Below are 21,918 nucleotides of genomic sequence, written 5' to 3'. Positions count from 1 at the left end.
TGGTTCCAGAACGTTCCTTTTCTATGTATAAGGGTCTAATGGTTATTTTGATGGATAGCACATTATATGAAATTGTCTTTTACCTTTTATTCTGGGAGGCTTTGAATTTTCTTTAGTGTCTGTCTACATGAGATGCCAGAAAAATGCAGGAAGCAGACCTTACTGAGCTTTCCTATAGCGCGTGCTGCTTATGTGAAGGAGTATGTGCAGTGTTCTTCAGGTGCAGTGCCCAGTTGCCAGTGTCTGGGATGTTGTTGGATTTAGTGGAGGAAGGAAGAGGCCAACATGACCCTTGTTTAGCTCTTCCTCGTAGCTTTTGCCTCTCACCCCTCAGTTCTGAATTTATTTTAAAACATTGTAAGTATTCAGAAGATGATGGATGTGAGGGCTCAGATGACTGCATATGTGGAGGAGCGGACATCCCCAAGCTGTATCCTTAGTAGTCATTCCAAGGTAAGCTGTCTTTCTCAGTCAATTAGAACTTTAAAGCAGCCTTAGGACTGCTCTGTTATAGTATTTCTGGGTCTAGACATACCCTGAAGTGTGCAAACACAAACACAGTGCATTGTTACACCTGTGGTTGGCCTGAAGCAGAACTTGCACCATTACAGAAATAATGCGTATGAAATCTATTCTTGCAGGGCCTTTTTGTTTACTTTGAGGCTCCTTTACGCTGTTGTAAAGAGGTTTTAATGCAATTTAGAATGCACTGCACAGTTCGTCACCAGCTTCCAAGCACACAAATGGGAAAATTAACAGCTGTTTTCGAGTGTAGCTGATTTCCTGAGGACCACCTCTCCCCCACTCTAATGGAACACAGAGATGATAGTGAAATGCAGTAGCAGAATAGAACGGCAGGAACTGACCCTCTAAATCATCTTGAAGTCAAACAGCATTAAACAGTTCCTGATGCCGCCTGCCAAGTGCACATTATCATTGCGTCTCTTGAGTAGCACAGCCATTTACAGATAAGAAAAGGCTAATGCCCTCAGAGGAGTGGGATAGTGTTTACAGAGGTGTCGGTACCAATTTAGCAAGTCAATACAGTATCTGTTTCTTTGCCTTTATTGCATATTTAAGGAACAGTCCTGCTCCAGGTAGAACGCCTGGTATTCTGAACAGGCAGAGGCAGGCAGCCAGGCAGCACATCTTGAGTGTTACAGGTGGCCTGTACACAGGACTTGTATCGTGTGTGTCTCTTGTTGGTATCTACATACAGTTTTCAGTGTGGTGCATGTGATAGTGTAGTGAAGAGTCTTGCAGTTGCTCCAGTGGGAGCCGGGAATAAGGATATGTAAATTTAATTCCTTTGCCAGATAAATCCTCTGTAAGCATGATCCAAATCACGTTAATCCAGATCTGTAAAAAGGGGCCTTTCTTCTCCTCGTCTTTGGATTGTAAACTCTTTGGGATAGGAATTGCTTGTGTATGCATGTATTTGTAGCACTCTGCTCTCGTGTGAGAGACGTAAAAACTTTTGCGATGTTCGTACCGGAAGAATTGGATCAATTGAAAGTTTTTTACAGAGAGCAAAGTCTTGTCAGTGAACTGAGAATTCATCCCCTCTGCCAAGGAGGAAGCAAGGGTATAGGTAGCCTGGTACTGTTATTTGATTGCAGAACAAAGGAGGAAGTAATTAGGCCACACCCTTTATATGTTCCCTTCCCCTGCACGGATGTGAATTTCGGACTAAGACTTAAAGAATGTTAAAGGTAAGGGTGTACTTACTACCTAGAAAAAAAACCAGATTAAATGGTACAGAGTCCATGGAAGCTGTTGTGCACCAACCCAATCTGGTTTTGTTGCCAGCTGAAACAAGAAGTTACGTATGATTCTGTTTTTCGTCTTTCCATATTTCTTTTTTCCATTAGCTTTAGAGTCGATTAATGTTTATACAGACTGAGTCACTAATCCCTACCCAGCCACCAAAGAATGCATTTAATTCACAGCTCAAGCAGCAAACTGAATGTTTAAATTGACTCAACCTTTGTGGAGGCTTTGATCCATTCTGGAGGAGAGTGACTAAGTGAAACCAGGGGAAGTCAGCCTGCGATACCCCAGCTTACAGCTTTTGCTGTGGGATCATTTTCACAAAGAACACTGAATGTTACAAGCAGTTTGGGAGTGGCATCATGAATTCTGGAGCTGGGACAATGGCTGCTTTTTGCCGTGCACAACAGTGCAAAATGACTGGGCAGCAGTGTCACAAAACATTTGGGGCTCTTCAGGCTGTTTTTCTAAGTGCCAGCCCCTTTGAGTGCTTGGATTTGGGTACCTTAAGAGGGATTTAACTTTCACAAAGTGCTGAATACACACATTCTGAAAAACAGGAGTCTGGAAGCTTGTCATATGAAAAGCCTTGGTTATTGCCTTTTTCAAAATGTGTGCTCTTTGGTCAGTTTTTCAAATGTCAAACCAATAGTATTAAAGAAGTCAATCAAATGTGGTCAAAGGCCATAGCATTAAAACAAGCCTTTTTCTCTGTGTCATGTGTCCTCATCCTGTCCCTTCCCCCCCCCTCCATCGTAGGTCCGTTGTCTGCCCTCCCCCTGCATTTTGTGTACTTTTGGAGCACTGAAAGATTTGCTGCAGCTGGATTTCAGGTGTAAATAGCTAGGCTGTGTGTGGCTGGTTATGGGAAGTATCCTTGATCTCTCCTCTAGGGACTCCACGGAATCTGGAGAGTATCCTTTCCAGGATGTAGTGCCATGCTTATGTCTCTGACCAGTGACATACTGAACCAAGTGCTTCATCCACTTGGTTTTGGAGCCTTGGAGAAAGGGGGTAAATTGTCTCTTTTGAGTTGTGCAATTCCTGTTGTACGTTTTCTGGGGAGCAGCCAGAAATCCCTGCACACTGCCTCTCTTTTCTCCCTCTTATGCACACTCTGTCTCTCTAGCTTTTCTCTTGCCTTTTGTGCCAAGAATGCGGTGGGGGAAGGGGGAACCGCACAGGAAATGCCTCTTCTTTTCTCTAACGACATTTCCAGCTGCATTTGAATGGGAGAATTCGAGGAGGGGGAAAGCATCAAATCAGTGGAAAGTTGTTCAGCTGCCAAGTCAAACTGGTACATTTTAGCTCTGGAGACAGTAGAGCCTTTTCTCCTGAATTTTGGCCCATTTTTAAAGTTCCGTTTTTGGAAAAGCGGGGGGAAAAGAAGTTAGTGACATCAGTGCTCCTGGTTTTTATTTATATGCATATTTTTTTCAGCAAAAGTGAAGCTAATTTGTAGCTTTGCTTTTAGAGGTTGAAAGTGCAGTCGGTTTAGGAAAGCTTAAGAAAGGTAATGCCTTTTTCTTTCATAGCAAGGAGTGTCTGCCTGCCTATCCATCTTTTGTTTATCCATCCATCCACCCACCTACCCACCCACGTGCAGTGCCAGAACCTCCTGCTTACTGCCTTCCATCCTTCTTCTCGGTGTTATTATTTAGTAACTTGCCTGTCACACCTGGGGCATACATTAAAGCAATATGTTGCAATGCAGGATCAGCCCTTTTTCAAGTAACTGTGGATTGATCAGAATAAGGATAGCCTTGCAATTTATGAGGTGCCAAGGAAGCAAAGGGGTTAGTTGCAAGGTAAAGAAATGGGAGAGATGTAGATAGGACAGGAGATGAAAGGTGTTTTACACCAGACAGCATGATTTCTTTTCTTCATCTCAGTCCAACAAGAAGGAGGCGTTCTCCCCACATTCTCTAAGTGTTGCAGGAGGAGATGGGCTTCGCCTGTGGCATGCTAAATTTGGAGTTTATCTCTCTCCTTGGTTGAGTGCCCAGCATCACGAGATCTTTTGTTCAGTTCATGTTCAAATAGTATTCTTTTTGTGGCTTGTGAGAGTAAAATTTGTGGTGGACCTAATAGAAGCGGCAAGCAAGCCCTAGAATCTTTCTGATGGTGAATGTTACAGTCTTTAACAGTTTGAGTGCTGTGTATTTTGCAATTGTTTGCCATATAAACTGTGTTCCTTTGAGTAAGGTGCAGTGAGACATCAAAGCTCTGCAGCAGCTTTACCTTGTGCAAAAAAAATTAAAAGGAGGAGGAAAGAAAGGAGGGGGAAAAAAAAGCTTGTTATTAGCAGCCTGGTTGTCTGCATTTAGAAAACCTATTAAAAATGCATCATGCTGAGGAGACAGTCTGCACAGTGTGTAAAAAAGATGGGTTGCAATAATTCTGTCTCGGTGTTTTGAACCACAGCCTCAGACAAAATACATAAGGGGGGGGGGTGGTTGGGAATGAAATTCTGAGAAAAGTTGTTTATTGCTAGTGTGATTGCATTCTGGACTCAAACCAAATGCCTGGCTGTGCGAGGGTCACAGAGGAACTGCAGCAGGCAAAGGGAAAAATGGGAGCAGGATGACGAGGGTGCTGGTGGAGATGTCTCGTAATTCTGAGATGATCTACCCGTGAAGTTACGGAATGAGAGCTGGAGTTTAGCTCAGCTGGATTGATCCCAATTGCTCTTGAGCTAGGGTAAATCAAAGATGACTTTCTGTAAGTCACATGGCAATACATTGATGGGAAACTCCAATATGACTTCACTGAAACCCAAGAGTTGTTTGATTCTTCTACTCTCTGCATTTGTTAAGGTTAAAGGAAGTGTGCAGAGGTAGCAGAATGTCCTGAGGAAGGGGGGTGTGGGGTGTGGGGTGGTGGAGAGTTCAGTCTTTTAATTCTCTGCATTTGAGTGAGTCTGCATCTCTCTGCTTTATACAGTGGATCATGGTTAATGCCCTGGCACAAAGTTTCAGGTCACCACCAACAGGGAGGTTGAATTGGTCACCTGCATAAGCATCTTCTTCATGCGTGTGTGCACTCTGCCTGCCACCAGAAGCACGCATCGTGTTCTCACGGTGCGCTGCAGGCCTGGCTAAGTTACAGGCAAGGTGTGTAGCATCTCATAGAATCCAGCTGTTCCTCCCAAGGCTTTTTCACCCCAAATCTGTAGTTGCTGCATTTACCACATAACTATATTCTTTCTCTGACAGCATGGAGGAGCAGATGGGGTCTAGTATAATGCCAGCTTCTCTGGTGGTGCTCTACAGCCTTCTGTCTCTATCCTTAAAGAGAGGAAGGAGAGGGGAGGGAGTGTTGGAACTTCCTTCTTTCCAGGTTTGACTCACCATTTGCCCTGAGGATCCCCACAAAAGCAGGAGTCACCAGACTTGTCCAGCACATGCTGTCTTCGCAGCCTGCAGGGTAATGCATGCTGTGAGCGGTCTCTGCCCTTTTTCTTCTCCTCTCCAAAAAGCTGGATTCCTTTAGCTTTCTACTCGTAAGCCTTCTGTGCCCTGTTCTGTTGTCCCTTACTGCTTTCTGAGTGCACAAGGGAGGCCAGTGAGTGCGCAGGGGAGGCTAGTGTTTCCTGCAGGTTGGGAGGGAAAGAGCAGCAAGGGAGCTTTGAGCCTCCCTCTTCTTGATAGCAGGAATCATTTTCACTTGGCATTTCCATACTCTGTAGCTATGCTGGTTTTCTTACCTAACATTGTGAAAGAATAGTTGTAATACTGCAAGGCTGGGAGTTCACTTACTCTGACCTTTTGGAAATCTTTTTCTTCAAAGGTTTGAGGCTTCTTGTGTTGAAAGGCAAACAAGAAGTACTACAGAAACCCCTAAACTGTGATAAATCATTTCTTCCATTTATTACTTCTTTGTTGTTCTCCTCTCTTGCGTCAGTTTGTTGTAGGAAGATTTTTTGAGTGAAGTGCTGTACAGTAATGGAGCCACTCAGTATCCAGCAAGGTACTTTCTCGCAGTCTCTCCACTCAGAACTTCATTTTAACATTATAAACAGTCTTCTGCTCTCATAAGCATAAATCCTTTTTGTTTAGATAAAGGAGAACTGTCTAATAGCTACGTGTGGCTTTTGACACATAGTTGAGCTGTTCTTATTCTGTAAGGTGGGTTAGGGTGCAGAACAGAATTTTAGAAGAATTGGGTTTTGTTCTTAGTTGTACTGGCTTTTTGTGGCAAATTACTGTATTCTCTAATGTCTGTTTCTCCAAGTGCAGGAAGTCAGTTAAAAATGTCTGGTTTATTTGTCTGCATTTGGATGTCTGCAAAGTCATATACGAATGACATATACTGCAATATTGTTAACTGTCATGAGAAACTGCTGCTTATTTAGTGCGATTCTGTGCACATTATTTTTTTGTTGTGTTTGCATTTGTCCTTAATTATCTGTGATAGGTACCATTTCGTAATACTGTTAAGCTTGTTTTGTATATGCATGAGAACGTGCTAGATAGGTTTAAGGATCTGTCCTCGTACATCAGGGTGGAAAAAGAAAAAGAACTCAAGTCCTGCTTCACAGTATTGTGTACTAGCCTGAAGACAGTGGCCCATTTCACGTGTCCTTCTGAGCATCCTTGGTTTCTGCTCATAAAATTTTGTATTTAAGGTGTTAAGTCTTCTGTGTCCCCTCTTCTATTATTATTTGTTAGCTGTGACCATTGACTTACTATAAGTCGTATGGGAAGGATGTGACACAAATAAAACAACAATTTAAGGTCAGTTGGTGATTTACAGTGTCTTTTTTGATACTTGACTTAAAGAGATTTGTGAAAGGCTGGGCAGCATGTGTCATGCTGTGTACAGGCTCTGACAGTGGTGCTTCAGCAATGCTTCAAAGGCAGCGGAGTGCTGATGTCTAGGGGGATATGCTGTGAAATTCGCCATGGGCCAGTGAGCACTGAAAAGCAAAAATGGAGCAGCAGATTGCCAGTTTCTGGTTTCAGTTTTCTTCTATGTTGCCTCATTTTTGAGGTGAGCTGTTATTTTTATTGGCACATGGAGATTGATGAAGAAGAACAGCAAAAGTGTATGATTATGTGAAAGGTGATGAAACAACTCTTTTAATTGCAAAACTGACTGAATGTCAAAATGACTTGAGGCACTGGAAGTTCCAAAATAAAGATAATGTACTTGGGTCAGCGGAGTACAATACACAGTAAAACCTTTGACTTCTGTCATTAGGTTCACCTCCATCCTCTTAAGGGAAATCAAGAAAGGAAAATGTAATATTTACTATAAGAGATAAATATGTACCATGTTTGGGTTGGCCCACAGTGCAACTGGAGTCCGGATAGAACCTTCAGAGCTGTGTAAGCATCTCCCAGAGCAAGGGCAGTGCCAGTCAGCAGCAGGCCTCTTTCATCACTTGTTAGTACAAAACCCTCCAAAGAAACGTCCCAGTTACAAGAGCAAGCATGTCAAGAGTCTTACGTGAACATAACTGGATGAACAGTAAGTTTTTCACATTGTGGAGGGAGTCAGCCTGTTCTGGGGAAGTTTCCAGGGCTTCTCAAGGCCATTGCATTCAGGCAGCCCTGCCCTGTCAGAGAGGAAGCAAAATTAAAGTAACAGTACTAGCCCACCATGGTACAAAACAGCATTCCGGAGCTGCTGGCATTGGTAATCCCTTTCCAGAAACATGGGCTTTGTTGCTCTTAGATGGGAAGACACAGAACTCCAGAGGACTGAAGACGTGGCTCATGGATGGATGGATGGGTGGATCTGTGTAGGTACTCCCTCAGGGCAATGGTGATTTTGGTTTGGTCGCCTTAGCCCATGTGTCGGATAACACCTGTGAATTAGTGGTTACTCAGAAGGTTTGTGGTGTGGAATAGAGTTTGAGTGAAGGAACGTTAACTTCTTTTAGACCAGCTTTAGACTGGAAATCTTTGCTGGTCTCCATTGCCACTAGTTGTATTTCTCTTTGGAAACCAGCGTAACCTTTTTGAGAGTTGTCTTTGTATTTATCCCATGTCACAGGTGTCTTTTTAATAGGAAGCAAAATGTATGTAGGTCCATTTTTTGTGCAAATACTATTCGCAAAGAAATGTGAATGAGCTGTTTGGCTTTTTCAAAGGTCTTAGGATTATGCTGTCTGGTTAGTGTTCTAGAAAACCCTCTGAGTCTGGTCCAGTCCGGGTGGGGATGCCTGGTCCCTCTCCTTTTGTAAGTGTTCATTCTCCTGCTAGCTGCTGGAGACAAAAAAATGCGGGCAGATAAAAAGCAAGAAGTGAGCAGGTCTTTTGTTGCTGTAAAATTGTATCTGTGCTGTGGAGCAGAGGGCACAACATCTGTTGCTCTCCTGGATAGGCCTCTCGGTCCTAGATGGATGGGACTGTTGCCTTTATCCCGAGCAGCTGAGAACAATACCTTGAAGGATCAGATGTGCTTGGCAGCCTGTGGGTATCCTGGACATTTCTTTCCATGTCTCTGTGTTTCTCTTGAGTCTGCCTTGGGCCAGGCTGTGTTTGTGGAGCTGGAGGTTGGCTCAAACTTGCTGTTATGTCGGTTTCTATGGAGGAAAAAAAAAAACATACGGGTTGCCAGACCTGGAAGAGTATTAAAAAAGGAGAAGGAGGAAGTGGGGGGAGGGTGGTGAGGGGAGTATGGGGTGGAGGAGAAATGTGATCCTCGTGTGCTCTGAAGGTGAAATCTTGATTTCACCGCGCTCCCCCCATTTTTGAATTGGATGGGGTGGGTTTTGACTTCCCAGGCTTGCAAAGCCAGGGTGAAATATGTGTGCCTTCAACAGAGGTGTGCTTTCGGCAGGGGTGGTTTCTGACCCCGAAGCCAATTTAGTTGATAACTGAACCCAACTGGTTTGTCTAGTGCTGTGGGAAACAGATTAGGGTTCACCCGTGGTAGATCACAGAGGTGCTTTGGGTTGTATTTCTATCAAGGCCCCTGGATGATTTGCAGAATAAAGAGATTAATGGAGCAATTGTTTCATGCAAGTGGTTCCAAACTCTCCCTTGCCTTCCTTAGATTGTTAAATCAATCTCGGCAAGCTCTGTGCTCTGCTCTTTCAGGAGTAGTTTCGAACTGCTACCCCTCTCTTTCCACGTACATCGCAAGTTACATTGCAGTAGGTGTGTTTCCAGTGTTCCAATAGCAACGTCTGGCATCAGATAAAAGCCCCTGCAACTTTTCTGTTAATGGAAGTGAATGGGTTTTATCATCTTGCTTTCTGTCTGCCTGGTATAGAAGACGTCTCTTAAGATCCTGCCTCTAGGGAGTTCTTGCAGCTTCCTGTAAAGTGGCGAGTCATTATGTGTTCTGATCGGGATGCAGAAGGAACCAAAACAAATCAAGAAGAAATTATGTGCCGTCAAGTTAATACTCTAGTGTCCATCCTTTCGTGAGATATCGATTTTAAAATATATCACTTCTTAGCTGGTTTGGTTTTTTTTATGATTTCCGAAACTGCTTGCATCTCTAGTCTTATTAAGACAGAACAACTCCAGCCAGCCATTGATACTAACCTGTCCTCGCAAACCCTTTCCATGTTTTCTGTATTCAGTGGGAATCCTGCAGTCTTGCAGGATTTGATCCTCCATTTTGTAGCTTTGGGCTGCTGTATAACTAGAGGTGAGACCCCCATGTTGATTTCACCCATGACAGAAACTGAAGCAGTCCTAAACAAGAGCTGGTGTTCACCCTCTGTGGTGTCCCAGACCTCAGACTAGAAGGAAGTTTGAGGGTCTTCAGGTGTCAGTATAATAATTCAGACTTGAATGGAGGTTGGTGGGATTTGGAAACTTGTTTTCTGACCAGACCTGGAACTGGGTTTCAGGAAGCTGGGAGCAATTTATGGTTTTGTGTAGAAACCAGACAGAATTTCTTTCTGTGGGTTCCTTCCCGCCCCTCCCCCCCCCCCCCCCCCCCGCCCCCCCCGCCCCGGGTTTTGGTTTTACTGCCTTCAGAAATAGTCAAAGGACATATATGGACCTATATACCCGAAGTAAATACCCCATCGGTGCAGGTTCTCACGGTAGAATACTCGGTTGTTCCTCATTCTGAGGAATATTCCCTCTTCTTTAAAACCAAAAAGTACCTCTCTCAGAAATGCTGAGTCATAGAACTTTGGTATCTTTGCTTTTAAAAGAAATCATTAATTCTGGGTTGTGTAAACTTTCCTGTGCTGATAAAAGTGTGTCACATTTTGGGGTTCTTCTTGCTTCCACATTTCACATTAGAAATCAAGACAAATCAAGGAACAAATTCTGTACTCTGTGGGCATAATTATTTGCACCTTAGGGCTTGGTATAATTGCTTTTACAGGTAGATAATATTCTCAGAAATATTCAAAAAGCATGCTGTATTTGATATATTGTTTTTACAGAGAAAAGATTGTTTTTTTAAAAAAAGAAACTCATCAGAATCTTTAACATTAAAGACAACCTCAAGATAAATATGTGCTTACTTCAGGCAGTCCAGTGTATCTTTTATTTTTTTACTAAATAGAGATGATGTTCTTTTCAAACACTGTTGCATCTGCATCTTGTATGCTGGTATTTTTCTTGGGGATAAGACAGGTGAAAGTACAGGACAAGGTACAGACATACACAGTGGGTCATCAGCCGTCTGGCTGACAATAGAACGTGGTTTTGTACTAAGAAAAAGATGGAGTATCTCACATGGGATTTTATTATTGCTAATATTGTTTTGAATTGTTCATCTGTATCTTACATAAAATCTTAACGATTCCTCTTGGAAGTCCTGATGTCCTGTAGGATATCCTGACATTTTTGAACAGTGTAAATCTGAAGAGCATTTTAGCTGCAGACCGAAGGTCAGCATTGAGAAGAGCCTAGCAAAGGAGGATTTTCTCCACGTAGTAGTTGGTTTTAGAACAAAGCCCAGAACACTTAGTCAACTTAACCACATTTGCTCCTTGCATTTTGACACTTCAGACGCTGACTGCAGCAAGGTGGTTTCAGATATCTTAATTGCAACATGGTCTGGAGGGTGAGGCATTTCTGTTGTAATCCGCCTTATTTCGACAGCCTAGACCTGGACTAGTAGAGGAAAGCGTAATCATCTCGTGCTGTTGCACACTGAGGGCTGTGCCTCGGTGGTGGTGTCTTTGGGGCTGAGCTGTTAGATCTGAGCAGTGCCCAACACACTAGGGATGTTATTCAGCTTACCCTCGTATACGATCACAGTAAATATGATCATTTGTAGTAACTCTGGTAATAATATGTAGCTGAAAAAGTTTGATAAGGTGGCATGCTTGTGCAGAGAAAAGCAGCAGTGAGTCCAAGCTGCTTGCTTGGAAATTGTGTTTGTGGGAGGGGGGCACAGGCCAGCACGTCTGCTGGAACTCATCCACCCTAAAATTTCCTTGGTTCCTAGCAGTCCCCTCAGTAAACATTGGCCTCAGCTGGCAGCTAAAGCAGGGCAAGAGTTTATTTTTATTTCTTGGAATTCGGTAGACCTGAAATCTCTGTTAAATGTTAACTTTCAAAAGACACATGCATCAGCATTCTGAGCCACCGCTGGTATGAAAAAAGAAGAGATTATAGAGAACGTAAATTGAACTATATTTTGCCCTTTTCCAGCCTCCTGTCTCTTCCTTCCTCTCCATGCATTTCTGTATGGCCTGTAGAAGAATCTGCAGACAACTGCACCATCGAGTACATATTATTTTTTACTTTTAATTTTATCATAGAAGAAACTGAGCTGGCAAAGATTTAATCCCATTCCCCCTTTTCTTTTTTTTTTAGAATGTTTTCATGTAAGTGATTATGGTGGTTGCCATAGGAGAAAAACAGCAGTTTAGAGAGTCAGTTGCTGAAGTGTTGACTCATAGATTGAGTGCTAAATAGGTGTTTTAAGGCTTTGCTGAACTGTTATCAAAAATGGCACAAAATGTCTCTCTTGCCTCAGTTTGTAAACTGCATGTGCATATATAATTAACAGAGAGACCTTGTTAAATAGACAGTTTTGACCTCAGGAAAAAAAAATAATTCCAGAATTTTAGCTTAAGTTTAAGCAGTTTGTCATCCAGATTAAGCTTCATTCTGTAAAGACCTGAGAGAAGAAATGTGTTCCTGTTGCATTAATTTGTTACTTTTAAGAGTTTCAGCTAGTCAGTTTAATTTTTCCCCCCCCTCTTTCTTCCCAACAACATTTTGGAATTACTCCAGTTTTATGTCAAACTAGGACGTTGGATAGACAATTGAAAGAACTGAATTTATGTTGAATCCTCTCCCACTTCTGAGTATTTGTGGTGAAAGAGAATAATCTGTGCAAGTGAATGGTCTGATTTTCCCCCCCCAAGTTTCAGATTTTATTTTCTATGACAGTTCTGTAAATCTGGAATGGCTCCATTGACGACATCTTGGCATTCATTTGTTGACATTTTTTTCTTTCGATGCTATTAGTAGTATGTCCCTTTCTGATTGTAAGCTGTGATTATAGGCTCCATTTCACAGTAATACCAAGACTGGGTTCATTATTATTCATACTGTAGTAGAGGCTGGAAACCAGAATCATGACCTTCTGCGTTTACTGCTCTATAAATGCACAGAGGCCTTTACTTCCTTAATTCTTGAAATCTAATTTAGCAGAAAATGAAGCAAATGAGTAAGACTTTTCAAAAGAGGACAAAGGTAACGAGTAGGTGTAGCAGTAATCAGGATAGCTATTGTGCAACCTGATTGTTTGCTCACAATACTAAATACATATACACATATATGTGTGTGTGTGTGCATATATATGTAAACCACATCAACTCCCTTCACCCAGTACAGTCTTTCAGTTTACCTGAAATCATATTAGGTATGAGAGCAGAAGAGTGTTCTAAATAGAAGATTGTAGGGTTTTTGTGGATAAACTCAAGCAGGAGAATTCCATCAAAAGAACGCTCTTGCATGCAAATGGCATGTCCATGCAACATGTGTGTGCACGTACCGGTCTGTATTCTTCTGCAGAGATCCTTCCACTTTGGCTGGATGGGATGGATGTGTTTGGATGGTTGGATGATTGTGTCCCAAGTGTTTTCTATAATAGACACTTTGGGAAATAAAATTATTCATATCTGGGAAAGAACAGAAGTGATGAGAGAATCAGAGTTTTTGGAGTTTGGATTTTTGCTGCTGTTTGTTTTAAAGATGAATTCCAAAGCACCTCAGTTATGTAGTAAAAATAATACCTACTTTGCCCTCTTTCACTTCCCATGTTATCTGTGCATTCCATCATTCCAGCTTGTTCACATTGACTTTGGGCAAAAACATTTGCTTCTCAAAAAGATTGTTTATACTCAAAGCATTTGCTACCTTACTGTAAGTCTGACTAGCAACGGTAAACTATATTGACAAAATATAAAATGCGTAACAGCTGTCTCAAAGTTAGCATAAACTATAGGAGTACTGCTTTGAGTGTTTATAGTGCGTCCTGAAATGTCAAGTAAGGCTCCTCTGGCTGTAAGTATCCTTTTAATTTACACAGATGTTTCTTCATCATCTATTCTTTTCAGGCTGTTGGAATGATCAACAATTTAGTCTAATTGTGCTGGATGTTTGGGTTGTAAGGCTGTTTATTTTGTCTGTATGTCTGGAAAATTCACTGTTTCAAGGACTTGACTCAACTCCACAGACCGCACATGATTTAGAGAGGAATGGGTTGTGTGTTTGTTAAAACCTTGAAGATGATATTACCAAGCTTGGTTGCAAGCACTATTCTTCTATTCCTGGCTCTGCAACGTGGCAGGTTGCTTCCCCCATCTACATGCCGCATGTGTAAAATGGTAGTGCTGATAATAATTACCTGTTAGCGTAACGGCTTGAGATCTGTGGATAAGAAAGTGCTATTATTCTGCTCACAGCAAATTATTTCCCTTTTCTGGAGACTAAGATGACTGTAGTTAATTCTTACATTATTATGTCTTCTGGGCCTGATTTTCTTAAATAAAGCCCAAATTTGGCAAAATAATGAACTGAGCATGCTTTGCCAAGCTAAGATTGTCTTTGTCATTGAATAAATAAACCATGGTGTCAGTAATGGAGGAACTCAGGCATTTTACTGAGCACTTAAAACATGGGTTTCAAAGTTCACGGTGGCAGATCTTGCATAGGAAAGCTGTGAAGTCCTTTCTTCAAGACTGTCACAGGATGATTTTTCCTATTGCTTGATGAATTTATACTGCGTTAACTCTCTGCAAACAGGATTCGTAGAACATTTTGCCTACTCTGAATTTATTTTCCACATAATTTAGTCTGTTTTCGTGCTAATAAGTAAATTCCATATACAATGCAAATACCGAGAACTTGTGCTTACATGGAACAGAGGTAAATATTTGACTTTTGTATTGTTCTTGAACCCTTTACCCATAGTACACATGGGGAAATTAGTTTAGCATCTAGAATCTATGTATGTCTTTGCAGGAAGAGCACTTGCAAAAGTTATGTATCAAGCCAGCAGTCCAGGTAGCCGCAGTTTTTGGGCTAGCCTTGATGTCGTGCCAGCTGCATGTCACGGGGATCCTTTCAAGTGCATCAGCTGCAGTTTCTCAGTTGAGTTTGTATTGACTGGTAATAAAAGAGGTGAGGTTTATTGTGTGTGTGTGTGTGGTGTTGTTTTTTTTTTTTAAAATAAATCTTACATTAATAGTAGTATGTTTTTTGTTTCGTAATTGACATATTGATTGTAAGTAAAGATAGCTCCCAAGGCTGGCAAAGCAACCAGCTTAGTGGGAGTGGGGGGGTTGTTCTTGGAGAGCTCAGTCTGGCCTCACCTCAGGCGGTGAAGTAAGCTGGAGGAGATCCTGCCGTGTGCCTGTGATCCCTGACAAAAATGGTCTTTCTTATAACCAAGGAAGGGAGAGTGAAGAGAAACTAAAAAAGCAATGGTGTAATTATTCCCTTTGTAACAAATCCTATGGATCTTTAATAGCTGTAGTCAAACAACCCTTCTTCACCTCCCTTGATCACGATAGATAATCAATGGTCTCGGACAACTGATGTGTAATAAAATACCAGTTAGCGCAAGAAAACCCAATGCGTGGAGAAGCAAAGAGCCTTTAATGACTATAAGACTATTATTTAATCCCAGTATGTTCCTTGGAGAGTTCTGAGTTTATATAAGTGTCTCAGGCTACAATACATTAGGTTTGCAATTAATAGCTGGTTTTCACTGATTGGAAGTATTTATAAAGTGATTGAAGTATTGCTTTTTAACACAACTAGTAGATTTAGATGTGTGTGTGTCATCTTGTGTTTATAAAGAAGGCTAGTGGTTTTGCCCTGGAGTTACTGGGGTCTGTAGTGTACACACCGTTGCATTGGTGGAGATGGAGCAGAGGTGAGCAAAATGTACTTTCTTTTTTAGGAGTGCAGTCTTGAAATTGTATGACCTTATTCAAAGTATTAGTTTTCCTTATTAGCAAGAATAATAATTTGAAAGACTGCAGACTACCTGATACAGGCCATTTATTAAGTAACATCTGAAATACATTAAGTTAGTGGGTTGGTTTGTCACTTTATGGAATTTTTCTACAGTCAGCTGTGGGACTTTGGGAGCTTTTGGGAAAATTGCAGAACTGTATGTTGTGTGTGCTTTCCACCACAAAGCTGGTCAGTTGCTTACGTGTTTTCCTACTTACTTTCAGTGTAAATGCATTACTTTGGTTTGTGTTTTACTTCTGACAAGTACTTAGACCAAACGTTCTTGGTAATGCTGTGGTAGTGATTGATGGTTTTGCAGGCTGCAGTTAGGTCTGGTTGCTGGAGCACAAGGAGAGGTGTCTACTACATATTTACTGTTGGGACTCGGGGCGCTGGAGCCAATGTAAGCAGCAAGCGTTAAGAGCGATCAGTAATGAGACTTGACCTTTTCGAGACTGGGGCACTCATGAAGCATTATTGTAGGCAAATATTCTAAGTCAGGCGGCATGGGACTTGGGTAATGAATAATGGAAGTGTGTGTACATGTATAGTAGTCGATAATAACAGTGTAAGCAATGCTTTTCTAGTGCTCCAGTGGCACACCCCCCCCCGTCACCTGTAGAACTTGTGAACTGACAGCTGCTGTTAGTGTTTCTCATTACATGAACTGTTATATGAATTGATCTGGTGTTTAGGTAAAACTCGGTTTGAACAAAACACTAAACCATTTTGGAGACAACCTGTAGAAAAGTGAGTTTGCCTCTTTACTGCTGTATTCTTTGTTCTTTTTGGGGGGTGAAGTAGGCAGAACAACACTTCAGTGGAATACGACAGAGCCATAACACCTTCTTGAGAAGTTTCTCTGTGTGTGCTGTCTGTGGTTTCTGATACTTCACATTTTGGAAAATGAGATAGTTAAAAACCGGCAGCTAAGCAGTAGATCTGTGGAGGGGAATCATTGCAGGAGTTTGTTGGAGGAAGAAATAACCACCCTGCACACTCTCCGTGCCCTGGGTAATTGGTGTAGTGGCAGTTATGTCACATAGTATCCATGTTGAGAAGAACATTCAGTGCCATAATGACTATAGTGACTATTGCCGGGTGTTTCTTAATCTCTTTTTGCATGGTTAGATCAAAACTTTTATAGTTGAGGCACATGCCTTTCATTTCAGTGACCTTTTACAGCAAACACTATGGGAAAGGAAATAATGGAATATTATAATTGGGGTTTAGTCTCCCACCGCAGGTAAGTTACATTTGCAAACTGTGGTTTGATCATGAAGTTACCACAGCTGCTTTCCTAGGGGATGCACATGCTCCCAAATGAACTGTATGGGATTTCTCCCTGTCAAATATTCAGTAGCCTGTAGGGTGAGCAAGGCTGTGGATGCATTTTGATGTCTCTGACTGAGGGGCAGTATTATACCTCTTTGAAATCTTTCATTCCTTATTCTGTTTTATTTTGCTTTTCTTGTAAAACTGCGAGCAGTCGCACGTCCTACCCTTTTCTCAGCTTTCCAAAAGTTCCTCGAGTTCCTTTTTCTTTTCTTCTTACTTTACCTAATGTTCTCTCCCTTCTTTCCCCCCAGTTTTGATCCCTCCTTAGCCTATTTCATCGTAATTAAAATATAATGTATAAATCATCATTCTATGCCAAACCATGAATCTTTTGCATGGGGGGTGGGGTGGGGGGAAGGAGAGAGAGAAAAATCTGAACAAATAAAAGGTTTTATTTTGCATGGAAACTTGGCAGACTTTCATGTGCCAGCTTCCAGACACAACTAATACTGGGCTTATTTTGCACAAGGGGGTGATTTAAAGTAACATACCTCTTGCTAGAAATACTAGAACTTATTTTCTTCTTGTTACTCCTTCTCCTTTACCACCTTCAAAATTGTGTATTTTGCAACAGATTACTTTTACTAACATTCCTCTGCTGTGTCTTTAAAGATAATAGCCAGTGGAAAGTGCTCTTTCCCGTTGCTCTTTTTTTTTCTGCGTGTGCAAATAGCGATAGTGCTTTGCAATTCTATCTATGGATCTCAGAACATTTTGCAAATATGTGTTAATTACAGACTCCTGATGGGTGGTCTTAGAATGTTACTGCAATGAACAGAAAAATAATGGTAATACCACCCAGTGTATGACTCTGCTCTCATTTTTAAGCCCTGTTGATAGTAGAGACTTCAACTATGATTGTATACTAGCCAGAAGTTGTCCTCTTACTCTGGTGAATAGCTTCTTAAGATAGAAATGTTAGTCCTGTCACAGCTGGATATGGTGCATCTGTATATACTCTACAACCTGTCAGTATTAGCATTCCATGAAAATGTGGGCAGCTGTCCTGAAGTATAGTAATATCAGATCTCAGGAGGAATAGCATTTTAAAATATGTAATGTTACTTTTCTGATTCTTAAGGTGCTGTAGCATAAACCACAACATACTGTGATTTCAGATCTTTCTGGTTTTCTCTGTTGGTCTCCCATAACTCTGAAATGGCTTGGTTTAAAAATGTTTTGCAGGCCCCTTATGTATTTCATTTCACTGAAGGTGGGAAAATGTCCAGCCAGTGATTGATGTTTTTTTGGAACTTGTTCAGACGTTTTACTTAGCTGGGATGGAGAGGGTTCTTACATTTGAATCTGATCCAGCATTCCCTGTGCTGCAAAGCTCCTGCTGGCTTCTTACTGACTTTTTGCTCTTAAATTTATAAAGAAGAGAGAGAGGGGGGGAAAAAAAGCATCAAAAAGTACAGCAAACCTGAAATATTTCAGTTAATTCTGTGTTGAAGCTGAAAATGTAAAACTTCAGAACAGGTAGGTTTCCACTTTCTTCCTTTTTCCCATTGTCTTGTTGCACCACCTGGATTCCTGTGTGGTTACTGGGGTTTTCTTCTGCAGTGCAACGCTAGTTGATCAGGTGATATAAATATGAGCAGTCAGTGTTAGTGGACAATTATGTCTATGAAGTTAGAAAAATTTCCAAGTTAAGGATTTCTGAGGAAGCTGTTAAGCTGTATTCTGAAGCTTGTGTTCAATGCTAAGCCTGAACTGGGACCTCATTCCACGAAAAAGAGATGTGAACATCCCTGAGGGAGTTTGGGACAGGTGTGTCCTAGAAGAAGCAGATTTTCAACAGCACAGCAAAAATGATGGCAAAAAACCCTCCTGATATCTTTGCAGAATGAGGTTTGGAAAAATGACTTAGAATGCAGGCCTGGTTGCATCCTTAATGCTGGAGCAGCTTTCAAGCAGCTCTATAATTTGGAATGTGAGTGACGTCAGTTCTTCTGGCCATCTGGTTAGAAAATCTAGTTGTAACTGAAAATATCCAGCCTTTTTTTCTCCATTGCTAGGTGGTGACTACACACTTATGTAATTTAACAGCTCAAATTCTTTTCCATTCTGGTGATCTCTTCACGAAGTCGTAACAGAGTGGATGCTACTAAAAAGGTATCATCAACTTACTCAACATTAGCAATTTGTCAAGGAAAGGGTAACCGCTTCAGGGGAAGGTGCAAAGCTGGGGGTTAGAAGATACAATGCTGTTTGTTCTGGTACAAGTTTGGCATGTGACCTTGGACAAGTACTTTCCCATTTTTCTACCTCAGTTTCCCCCACTTATTAAACAGTGATAATGACACTTCCTATCTTACAGGCATTGTTAGGTTCTAATGAGTCATGCTCTGAAACACTTAGAAAGGCAGCAAGGTATTGTTATAATTACTGCCTGTGGTGTTCTGCTCATTCCCTGCTTTTTTTTTTTTTTTTTCCCTCCCTTTTTTAATGCTTGGCACATCCAAACATCCCATTTTAATTCTGCTCTTTAAATATTTCTAGAGCCTCGCTGCTCCTTCTGCAGAGGTTGTAGACTGGATTACAAAATTGTATTGATGAAAAATATGCATGAAAATGCACTCTCTGATAGCGTATGAAAAATAAAGGGATGCAAAACTGTCAGCCATTTCGTAAAGCCTTTTTAATGGCAAAACTCAGAAGAGCTGAAGAACAGGTTGTAAACTGAGGAACTGTAAACATAGCCATACAACTTAAGATTCATGTAAAACATTCCTGTTTGATTTACTCGGATTTCTAGAAAATACGTTTTCTAAGCAAAATAACCACAACACCCTGTGTTTCATTTTTGTTTAATCCTTCTTCTAGTTCTTGATGGAAAAGTTAAATCTTTTGCTTTTATTGATCCTTAATGACAGCAGAGTCCTGAACCAAGCATCCCTTAGTTCCCTCCAGTACTCTAGCTCAGCCGAGTCATCTAGATGAAATGCCAGATTTTGTTAGTGACCGTGAAAAGAGAACTGATATTGCTAGGGAAAAGTATGATGGAGAATTTGCTAGAGCTGAAGTTTTAGGATCTCGGGGGGGGGGGAGGGGGCGGGCGGAAATTACTTTTTGCATATTCTTTTTAGATTCTCATGTCGTGCTTATTAATTTAATACTTAACTTGGAACGGAAGGAACTCCTCCATTTTATTATTCCGAAGAAGTGTGTGAAGGGGACAGCATTAAAAACAAGTGATAAATAAAATAGAAAACAACTTAGTGGAATTAAGAAATGATCACATTGTTCTGCCCCATCTCCTTTTTTTAAAGCAAATAAACATTTTGTGTTGCATTAGAGGGATTTAAAAATGGAGAGTGGTATGTAAAATCAGTCAGTAGATCCAGTCAGCAGATCTACTGAAGGACTAGCAGGCATACAAACATTGCTGCAGGTAAGCTGGAATTTGAATTTGCCATTCACCAGCTGCTTTGGTAAAAGACTTTTAGCTTCTGGAAATACATAGTAGCTCGCCCTTTAGTGGTGAAGGGAAAGCTGTGTCACTGAATGGAAAGCTACCCAAATTTTACTCTGGCTTTACAGGAATACATGTCTGTGGCTGTAGAGGAGCTCAGCTACTTGTATATTTGCTTATGTGCCACACTGCTGTGCTAAGAAATAAATTAGGAGGATCAGTTGTCAATGAATAAATAACAAAGAGAAGAACTCCCAGTCTTAAGGAAAGTTGTGATAGGCAGGAAATGTCCGTATTTGTATAATATCAAAAACATTCACTGTACAATGATCCTTTTCTCTTTTTTGCCTTCCCTGAAAGCTTTTCCACCTGTCATGCATAGGTGAAAACTTCATTGACTGTTCAACTGGCCATAGCACCTGCTACTGTGGAACAACAAACCTTTGTATTGCATCTCTTGTTATAATGCACCACTTTTGTACATGAATACTGAGCTGGAGCTCTAGAGCTTACATTTATTTTCCTAAAGCACTAGGAAGAATGATTTCATATTAGGGGGGAAAAAAGGAATGGAAATTACTCCGTGGTTAGATTTAATTGTTTTGAATCCTTACAGTGTTTCATGGGAAAATGTACTGAGGAGATGTGCAGTATAGTGGGAAATGTGATGGAAAGGTATAATTTGACCACCTACCACTAGCAGCTGAAAAGTAATTCTAAGGGCTGCGTGCCGATCAGGATTAATCACTATTTCATTATTGCAAATACCTTCTTTTTCACTCCTGCAATCCATCATGGTAGGTTCTAGGCATCAGAAGATGTTTGGTTGAGGTAAAGAGGAGGCAGAGACCAACCCTGTGCCTGTGAGATGCACGAGAGCACAGTTGGTCTGGTGCAGTTTTAGAGTCTTTTGCTGTGGAAATTGCCTTGGCAGAAGAATGGGGAAAAGGACTGGAAGGGCAGGCCCACCCATCGCAGGACAGCATCGCATCTCTAGACAGTTTATGGCCCCCCTGTCTAGTCATTTACCTCCAACTGAACTCTGGCGATGGACGTGGCCAAGTGTTTCATTTGGACAAGAAAAAAAAGAGCATTATTGAAAGGGACTGACCTTTCCATCACCCTGTTCTGTCGTCATGGTGCTTTTATAGCATTTCTCTCAACCAGCCCCTTCCCTTTTCTAAACCACAATAATTCCCCTCCTCCTCTCAGTCCATCCTCCCAGGAGACTTGGTGGTTTCTCTTTATTTTCACAGGCACCTGCACTGCTGCGCTCGTCCCCTAAAATCTTGTGAGCTTCTGGCAAAAGCTAAAATAATCAGCTTTGGTCCATCAGGAAAGCTTGGAGACACTGGGTTTCCCTCTCTTCTAGGTACCTGTGTGCCTTGTGAGCAGGCTTAGGAGAGAGACCAAGACCAGATGAGCCCTGGAAATGGATTTCCTCTTTTGCTCGGGGAAGAGTAGCGGAGGGTATTTTGTATGGCACTTGCGCTACTGGAGCATTAGTTTTATAGATAGAGTGGCTTTTAGTTTATAGAGCAGGGAGTCTAGTGCGTTTCCTCTGATCTAAAATCCATTTTGATAGTGGGAAATAATCCTGTTGAGCCCCGTATTCTCTTTCAAAATTGACTGTTAACGGTATTAAGGCACAAGGCTGGCAGCACTGATGAAATTATTCAGGCAGAGCAGATCTATTCGGGATACCTGTCTGTAGGTAAGCGATGGATAGAGAATGTGTGGCCATGGGAAATGTGTTTGTTATTCTGAGTGAAAAGTCGAGGCTGAAAATGGGGTTACTTATTTTCCTTAAGCACGTAGTAAACATATTTTTGTCAGTGCAGTGGTAACAGTGAAAATTTCAATTCATTACTTTTTTTTTTTCTTTACAAGAATTCCTACCCAGTCTAGATGTTGAATAGCTTTTGTTTAAAATTACAGATTTACAGCATATTTGGAAAAGTGGTGCATTTCTATGAATTAGTATTGGTA

The 21,918-nt window shown here is 41.3% G+C and overlaps 1 protein-coding gene and 1 long non-coding RNA gene across 3 annotated transcripts in view; one reads left to right on the top strand and one right to left on the bottom strand.

The window, feature by feature from the left end:
• SKI (SKI proto-oncogene) overlaps positions 1-21,918 on the top strand; it is a 127,722-nt gene that overhangs the window by 69,437 nt on the left and 36,367 nt on the right. The gene's annotated exons all lie outside the window — the stretch shown is intronic.
• Positions 1-21,918, bottom strand: part of LOC308061391 — a 96,094-nt gene that overhangs the window by 49,900 nt on the left and 24,276 nt on the right. The window contains exon 2 of the long non-coding RNA XR_013927197.1: positions 1-21,918. This exon is cut by the window's left edge and continues 49,900 nt beyond it; it is cut by the window's right edge and continues 15,238 nt beyond it. This is a non-coding gene — a long non-coding RNA (uncharacterized lncRNA).

Source organism: Falco punctatus (assembly GCF_963210335.1).
Source record: "Falco punctatus genome assembly, chromosome: 3".
Lineage (NCBI taxonomy): Eukaryota > Metazoa > Chordata > Aves > Falconiformes > Falconidae > Falco > Falco punctatus.
Note: the sequence above shows the minus strand (reverse complement) of the source record. Positions and strands in the feature narration are given on the sequence as shown.